At 41.0% G+C, this 9,156-nt stretch overlaps 1 protein-coding gene across 4 annotated transcripts in view; it reads left to right on the top strand.

Annotated features, from left to right (window-relative positions):
- The window catches only part of EPN2 (epsin 2), a 43,707-nt gene that overhangs the window by 9,080 nt on the left and 25,471 nt on the right, over nucleotides 1–9,156 (top strand). Inside the window, exon 1 of one of the 4 annotated variants that reach the window (XM_035889137.1) lies at nucleotides 357–376. The exons of the other annotated variants lie outside the window; for them this stretch is intronic. The gene's annotated coding sequence lies outside the window, so the exon portion shown is untranslated. Of the gene's footprint in view, nucleotides 1–356; nucleotides 377–9,156 lie in introns of those variants that run through there. 4 annotated transcript variants of the gene reach the window in all.

Here is a 9,156-nt window from a genome sequence, read left to right as displayed (position 1 = left end):
ATGCAGAAAACTTGAGGAATTGTTACGATGACAGCTGAAAAATTTCTGTATATCTGCATGGGAGAATGTGGGATTTACTGGCATCTTCAAGCCAGATTTTTTTTTTCCTAATTCTACAAAAATCAACAAACTAATAATAACAAATCTTTGCATTTGTGAATAGGGACATATTTCTTGTTAGTGCCTGAGTGAAGGAATTGGAAATGTTTTAGTAGCATAGTATCCTTATATTAAATGTTCTGATTTTTTTTTTTTTAATCTTTTAGTGATTCACTTTCATCCAAGATGAATTTAAGAATATAGCTCAAAATCAGGAACTGGGGCAGCACAGAAGTAGACCACAGTGACTAGCAGTATTTTTGAGTGCTGTTTCGTGGTAAGCATAACCTGGTCTAAATCCAGGCTGCTGACGGCAGGGTTGTGGTGCCCTCTCCTCTGGCTGCGCATGCTTTCTGCTCGGCAGCGCTCCTTTGGATGGAATTGCTGTTCCTGCTCAGGTGGTGATGCCAGGTACGTGAGATAGCTCTGTTGGGAAGAGGGAAAAGAGGTAGGGTTGTTTGGAAAAGATTTTGGAAACTCTGTGGTGTGTACAGTATGAAAAGGCAAAAGATATGGAGGAATAAGAGGGATAGCTGAACAGCAAATGTTGCAGGACAGATAGCTAATATCGGTGTGCAAAAAGGGCAGGGCCAGGATTTTAAGATGTTAGCCCATCTTGAAAGAGTAGAGGACTGGGTTGTCTTCTTTTCTTTGTCTGTCTTCAACATGAAACAAAGTGAATGTGAGTCTTACTGTTACTAGCAGCTAGGTGGTAAAAGGCAGTTTCCCAGAAGACCCACTGGTTGTGGTTCTTGTACTGGTGCTTGCTGAAGGCAAGTCCCAGGTCTAAACCATCGTCTTTAACTTTACCACCAATTTGAGCTTTCAAGTTTTACATTTTGAAACGTAACTGTAGATTGCTGCTGAAATGAATGTTGCTTCCAGTATTTGTGGTGTACTTGAAAACAATTAGAGTGACCTTGGGATTAATTGGTTTGGTGACCTGATCTGTCAGAACCCCCAGCTGTCCATCTCCCCCCGCCTCCCCTGGTTTGTCAGATCAGCTCACTGAACCGATTCTATCTCGAGATCTGGTGGTGAGGGGCAGGGAGGTGCATGCGATGGCAGAGCTGGTAGGTGCAGGCAGCCCTTGGCCAGCTGAGAATAAAGTGTGATGTGAAGCCACATCCTTGGTTCCTCTCCGAGCTTCTATGCTGAACAGTAGAGCCTAGTGTAAAACTCTGTGTTTTGGCCAAAACACTCCTCCAACAGGGTGCATAGAGGATTTTAGGGTATATGTTTCCCGCTTTACAATTTTGTAGCAACTTAATTAGTCATGAGCGTACAACTGCACGTAGCTTAATTTCTGAGGGTTAAAGTAACCTTATGTTAATTGTTACCAGTTACGATAGTTGAATTAAGACCATGTGTTGACTTTTCAACATGAGCGTGCAAGTATGGTGGCCGTGAGGGATGGCACTTGAAGTTTTATGCTGTGAATGGGCATCGATGAATGTAGGTAGGATATTAAATCAGTCTCTGTTTCCTTTACAGGCATGTAGTTTGTGCTAGCAGCCAGTACACTTAACAATTTTAATTGAAGAAAACAGTAGTGTTTCAGATGTATGGACAGATACGGCTTTGTAGATCTTGCACCGCTCCTTGAACAATCCTTTTCATTAGAAATTAATGTTGTAAAGTAAAAGTATGAATTAGTCTCTCCGCTTCTAGCAATAGTAGCATGGAGAATTAAACTGTTTAACTGGTTCCCCCCCCCCGCTCCCAATCTTCGTCATGATGAGCATCTGCCTTTGGCCTACTGAATTTATTAATGCGGTTGCATGTCTGTGGTGTGTAGGTGGATAGGAGAAACTGCTCATGGTGATGTCTGCTTCATAGTAATAAAGTGCAAACTGAATTCAGTTAATGAATTCATTGGGTAACTGTAAGTAGAAGGTACCTTCCCGAAATACCAAGTCTGATATATGAGCACAGATATATATGGATATAGTAGTTCTTATCAGTTTTGAATTTTAAAAATTGCAATTGTATAAGAAAACCCCATGGCTTAAAGAATTTAGTTAATGTTTTGTGGTCTTGCAGGCTTTTAGGTTGCATTATTTGCAATTCCTCCTGTGTTCAAGCTGATCCAGCAGGGCTCTGAACTGTTGGGAGAGAAGATCTAATGGCTTCCCTTTGGCAGTTGCCTGTCACACAGTAAGCAGCCTAAGTGGCAAGGCTGGACTTTTCTAATTAGTAATAGATTCTAGGGCACATCCTCGGGCAAGAATATCAGATACCTTCCTCTCTTCCAAAATGAAAGTGTGGAAGGAGAGAAATGTCTCTCACTGTCCTTAATTCAGTTGAAAATGCTGCTCAAATGTACCTGGTAAACTGAATTTATTGCAGGTTGTTACCTTTTTGTTAAGGCACGCATGGGGTGGTGTTTTTTTTCTCCCCTTTTCTATTTGTGAGAATAAAAGCCTAAGTGCTTTCATTCCAATAGGTAATCCCCAGAGAACAAATTCCTTTTGAGAGTTTGGGTAGGTATTTTCACTGCCATGTTGGATTAATTTGCATTTAGAATTTCTGGTTCAGCGCGTAATGGCTTGACCTTACATTGTTTTGTAATTCTGCAATATTCTGTTATTCATTACACACCTGGTACTTGCTGTATTGCTGGTGAAAAATAAACTGAGAGCTGCTGCATAAAATGTAGGTAGTACTGTTGATGACACTTGACCCAGCCATAGAAGGAGGAATGTGTTATTTTTAAAGAGATGTTGTCAAAGCTTGTAATCCTAAAATTAGATCTCCAGTGTAGGTCGGATTTGGATCGTCTGCGGTGATCTGCATGGCTGTTACAGACACTGTCCCCTTTTGCACAACTTCAGAGGGTATTTGCAGCTGCTTCCCATGCTGTCAGTAATTCCAGCTGTGTTACGGGCTGCAAAGTCCAATGTAACTGCGAATGTCAAGGCACCAGCAGCTCTGGCTTGGCGGGTCCTGAAGTCAAGTGGCCAGGTAGTGCTGCTGTGTTCTCGGCTGTGAGATGAAAGTTAGATTTCTGCTCCTTGCCCCCCCCCGCCCCCCCTTTTCTGTAGACTCTGAGTAATGAGATAAGGTCTCCATTGAGCTCAAATATTGCCCTGGTAATTTAAGTAGACACGTAGTAAGAAAAGGTGTTCTAGAGAAAACTCAAACAAATTTGTGTCTGTAACTCTTATTTTGTGGCTAAATGGCCATACAAGCTGGGGTTAGTTTTTGTCTGTGAGTCTGAGGCACGCCGGTAAAATCAGTGTGGAATCCAACCTTGGGATTCATGAATATGCATAAATTTGAAGGAGAATTATCTTTCAGCGTTAACTCTTTAAATAAAGAAATAATTTGGCCACCTGCTGTCTGTGAAAGCTGACCTTGTTCTCTCATTTGTAAAAGGGAGTGGAAAGCTTCCAAAACTTTTAATTTTGAACCATTTCCTCTTCTCAGAAATTACACTGAAGAAGACAAGCATTTAAGCTGTGAAAAATGGAAATTAAACCTTTCTTCTGGAGTTAACCCTGTTCTTCAAACCATTTGCCAATCTGTATTTGTAACTCATTTCCTAAATAACTTCGACGGTTGAGGAAGGGCATTGATGGTAATTTCGGTGTCTTCATTTTACTGTTTTATTCACATGAATTGCTGTTTTCTCTGTTGTACAACAGCAAGAGAGAGCTAATAAGTGTGCTACTTGTTGGCTTTTATGTATAGTGCCAAGCTTCTTCGCTGCTCTTGCTACTCTCCTCCAAGTGACCACAATGTTGCCCCTCTTCCTGTTTGGTTTTGGGAGCAATGTTTGTATTACAGTAGGCTATTATATCCTAGGCAGGATAATGAGATCCTCTGGTCATCCAGTTGTTCTGTAAGAATTATTTATGAATGGGGGGGAAAAAAAATATGTGAAAGAAAATTAACTAAGTTTGAAAATTTCTCTAGCAGTGCGGGATCCAGTATAAGGAAAAGGTCTCTGCTGTCATTTTTTTTTTCTGGATTATTACATTTTTGAATTTTCAATAAAGGCTTGTGCTCAGTTTTTTTTCTCAAAGATTTCTGGTTCTTGTTTGTAGAAAATGAGACTTTCCAAAAGCACAGTGGGTGTGGATTTGTACACATACCAAGCTATCGCAAGAACACTAGGATGTGAATTTACAGCATCAGGCAATGGAAATCTTTTTTTTTTTTTTTTTTTTAACCATAAATAGAAGCTGGCTTGTTGTTACAATTGGGGTTGTGTTGGAGTGTGTGCTTTTTGCTCCGTGCAGGTGTGGTGTCAGGGTCTGTCTGTCTGGGGGAACTTCTTCCTTAGTCAGCATCTGGCAATGCTTTCCTCTTAGCCTGATTCTATGCAGACTGGCAAGAAGCGCTCTCCAGGCCCTGGGTTGTCCAGTTTATCCTGGAATACAGGTACCCGAGGATCGCCTGCCTCTTATCATTCCATCCTGATAGCAAGGAGAGCTGTTGGTGTGTATTAACACCTCGGAGGTATGGCACTATTAACACCTTGGAGGTATGGCACGTGCTTTGGCTTTATGACACATTGGAACTTCTCATAGAATCATAGAATGTTTTGGGTTGGAAGGGACCCCTAGAGGTCATCTAGTCCAACCCCCCTGCAGTCAGCAGGGACACCGCTAACTCGATCAGGTTGTTATCTGCTTCAGCACATCTTGGGTAGGAGAGGCTCTTGGTGGCTCTTTAATTAAGGCTTTATATTTCACTTAGGTTCCTTTGCAATTATAGTGGGGTGCAAATGTCCTGGATGGTGCAGTTCAGGTCCTTTGATACTGAGGACATGCTTTCATAATACAGAGCTGTTCAGTAGCTCGGCTGGCTTGAGAAAGCCCACCTGTGCCCCCCGTATCGCAGCGTTTTGGTGTCTCAGTTTGTCAGCATAGCTGTTGAGGACCGTCCCGTGAACCTAATACGGGAACCTGCTTGCGCTGTTTGAGTGTATTTTCTAGTGATGACCAGGAGAATCTCTTTGTGTAATTGCAGTGTGAATCTTTGGATGAAAACTCATGGTTAGCTTGCTGTGTATTTCATGAAGGGGGAATATTTTTATGTAGATTAAGATGTCTGTAGAGACTGCCTCGAAATCACAGAGTGACTGAATTAATAACAGTTTTCAAAAATTCAGTTTTTATGCATGTTACAGTAAATGTCTAATGTAACTTATCTGTGTTGTCTGTAATATTTTTAATTAAAATTTTGTGCAAATTTCTGGCAAACTGCTTCTGTTTAATGTTAATTTCCACACTTTTTATTGCCCACTTGATAGTAAAGGCTTTCAATATATTTCTGGGCCATACTTAGCTGGGCTATGTATATATTTACCTTCAGGCTTGATATGAAGGGCATTTTATCAGTGCAGACAAATCCTGGTTTGAGTTTTACATTCCAGAGATGAGAATGGATTCTGCTGAAAGTCTGGGTATAGGTGGATTTATATGGCTGTTTCTTTGAACTAAGTTTATTAAGGACTTTGTGGCTTGGCCTCTTTTCTATGTTAGTCTTAGCAAATTAAAGATGGTTTCCTCATGTAGATTTCATTTACTGAATTTAATCTCTTGTGAGAGCGAGCTGTTGAGAAGTTCAGTCAAGTATTCCGTTCTGTCTGTACATTGTATCTAAAAAAGCGCCATGAGAATTCATCTGGGTTATTTGTGTAATGAAACTATTGGAATAGGAAAAAGGGAATGGGGTATTCCCCTCCAGGTTACCCTTGATAGCACAGGTAAGGTTCCCCTTCTTGTCTAGAGAATTGTATGTTTCCTTTTCTATCTATTTAAAGTTGACAAGCTACGTATAAAACAGAAAACGGACCAGGGAGAGAAAAAGCGGAAGGCTCACCTAAGATGAACAAGACTAACAACTCTGTCTTCCCCTCTCTGCTTAACCTCTTAAGGAAATCTGTTCATCGCCTTTTTCCTGTTTTTAGCAAGGAATAGCAGCTTTAATCAACTAGTTTTACTTTATGCTTTCTCTGCAACTGTTCTCTTAAAAATGCAAACCCAGATTTTTGCTGAAGTTGCAAGTGCATTGTACTTCCTTGTGGTTTGCTGTGAGAGGTTAATTCAGTGGGGTCTCTGGAAAAAAAATCTAAACTTTCTATGTGAGTATTTGATCGTGCATTAGAAATGGTTTCTTGCTTTTTATGCAGTAGGGATATTTGGCTTTTTGATCTCTTTAACTGTAAGATAGGCTGTTACGGTGTTCCGTGACCTGTAATAATCAAGTAAAACGCTTCCTTCATTGGATTTAGAAGCAGAAAGTTTGTAAAGCAGAATCTGAAAGGCATACAGAGTTCTTAGTGAGGGTTACTGCTACTGCCAAAATAGTTACCTTGCATGTTGGTACAACTGGGGGGGCGGATAAAAAAATCCATCATCTTTCCACCCCATTCATCCTTTGCATTTTTAATGAAGTAGAATGAAGTTTAGAATAAATTGTCTTCACTGGGTTAAAAGTAGGATAGGATTGGAAAACATCTTTCCATCAAGAAAAGGAAAAAAAAGATGTTAACGAGATTCTCATTAAATGCCCTTGTTTTCATGAATCAAAGATAGGAGGGTAAAGAAACGTGCCGGCACTAACAGGTTGATGACTTTCAAATCTATTACAGAACAAATGCAATCTTTAATTTTTCTGGACGCGTGAAAAACGCTCGTTTCATTTAATCCAGTGTGTTCTCTTCTTGAAGTGTTTGCTCTATGTTTGTTTATCCAAAGCACGACTCTGGATTTACTCTCTGCTAGTAGCCTTCTTCAGAAGCTTCACCCTGGCAGAGCTTCCAGTTTGGGGAATGGTGCTGCCATAAATCGAGCCTCCTGCATGCATATGTACTCCGAGCTCGCTTGCTTTTGGGGTGTAGCTGCTTTGGTAGTTCAACTAATAAATCTTAAAAATAAACCTCAGCATTTCCCAAGTAGGAGGGGGTTCTCTCTGAACCACTTGTCAGCACTCAGTGAGGCTATAATTTTTATTCTGCTTCTTGCCCACGCTTCACAGCAAACCCACGAATATTTTTCCTTCATTTAGCTGCAGCCTATATGGAGAGCACAGCAGGGTCTTGGGTCCTGCCTTTGTCCATTTGGTTTCTTCTCTGAAACCAGGTGCACAGGTTCCTAGTGCTCATGGTGTAGTTGGGCAGTAATGAAGGCTCTTTGCTTTCTGGTGCTGTTTTTTGCAGCTTGACGGCTTTATATTATGTTTAATCAGCTCCTTCAAAAGTGAGGCCAGGGTTGGATCGCTTTTACGCTTCTCTTGGTCTGCCTTGCAGCAAAGCTTGTTGACCGTGTTGCTGTGCAGCCCGATCAGCTCACTGATTCAGCAGAAAACAAACCAATGCTAAAAAGCTACTTTTCTACAAGACTTCAAGTTGCTTAGCTTTACTGTACTGTTGTGTAATTGCTAGATTTGATGCAAGAGGTGGGAAGGGGAAGAGGTTGGGGGGTTGGGAGGCCACTGGGTTTGGTGCTGGCTTGCAACTAGCTTGGGATGGCTATGCGAAATTGCACCCTGATTGACCATGTGCCTGCTTATGTTGTGATTATGATTAATTCTTCAGGTATTTATTTCATTGGCCAAAGTTGGTGTTACTTAGGACTAGTAGATGTTCCCATACACTGTGAAATTTACCTTTCCAAATATCGTGTGTGGTATTAAAATGTTTGGTTTTTTTTAAGCTTGTGATGTTCTAACAAGTAATAAAACAAACTTCTCTTTTTTTTTTTTTTTTTTTTTTTTTCTTTGGTTGGGGAGGTACACATAGGTGAGGCATTTGCTTGTGTAGTGTACTCGACTTTTAAAAATATTTTGGTAAGGCCTCTCATCCCTGGCCTTTAAAGAAACAAAACTCTCATAAGACAAGAATGTTTTTCATAGATTTACAGCGGGTTAAAAGACAGGAAAGGGAGTCAGGGTAAACGGTTGGTTCTCACAGTGAAGGGTTATTCCCACTGAAGTGTCCTGCCAGGGATCAGTGCTCTTGCAAATACTTCCTTTTACAGATCGTTTCTAAATAATAAGGTGGCCAAATTGAACCAAATTAGTCAAATTTGAAGCAAATCTTGAATTGAAAGGAAGGGAGAAAGATTGAGATCTGCTGAGTGATAAAATGGCAGATGAAATAGCCTCAACATATTTGCATAGGGAGAAGAAATGACCCTGATTTCATGTGCATGAGTAGAGGCACAACTACCAAAAGGCAAGAAGACTTTTAGAAAGTATTTGGTAAAGAATGGGAAATCCTAAGCAGTAAATTACTATGTTGTGATACCAGCTTCTGTTACTGCCAGACCTGAAATCTAGAGTGCTTGGAACTGCACAGAGCTCAAGAACTGGAAGTGTAGTAGGTGCATGGAAAGATGTCAGGGATGATTCAAGATACGGAGCAGCTCTAAATAGAGGGATGGAATTTCATGAGATCCTCTGTTCAGAAGGAGATGGCCAATTTCTGTAAAATCATGAGTGATATAAAGAAGCCAAAGGTGACTTGGGCTTTCTTAAAAAGCATGCCCCTTGTCTACAGCTCGGGGAATAAATATCCAAGTTTAAACTGAAGTACTTGCTGGTGTAGTGTTGTCACTGGACTGCTGTTGCGAACTTGGTGAGGGTGAAATGGGAAACACAGTAGGCTTCGAAAAAGGGGTTGGTAGGGACACGGGCTGCGTTGAAGATGCCTAAGCTGCTGATAATATAAGGAGTATCTGTGTTCCTTTCTCATACTCTTTACCTGAAGATTTGTGTCTGAGGATGCTGGGCTTGGTGGACTTTTTATCTGACTGGTTTAGGAGGTTTTGTGGTTCTCATGTTTTTGATTTTTCATACTTATTTACTGCGTTTCTGGTTGGGTGACAAGCTCAGCCCTTATGATGGGGGGGTTGCACTTTTCTGATCTGGGATCCATATCGTCAGTATACCTGTGTTCATGGTTAGGCTGGCACTTGTATCCTCTGCTGGTTCCAGTTTTACCAGCTAGAGGGGTTATTGCCTGCCGTCTGTTCTTAGTTCTTTGTGACCATCTTTCTACCAGATGCTGCCACCTCCTTGGATCACTTGTTTCAGCTTTGTCTG

The sequence above is a fragment of the Egretta garzetta genome, unplaced genomic scaffold (genome assembly GCF_000687185.1).
Source record: "Egretta garzetta isolate BGI_Z169 unplaced genomic scaffold, ASM68718v1 scaffold42, whole genome shotgun sequence".
NCBI lineage: Eukaryota > Metazoa > Chordata > Aves > Pelecaniformes > Ardeidae > Egretta > Egretta garzetta.
Note: the sequence above shows the minus strand (reverse complement) of the source record. Positions and strands in the feature narration are given on the sequence as shown.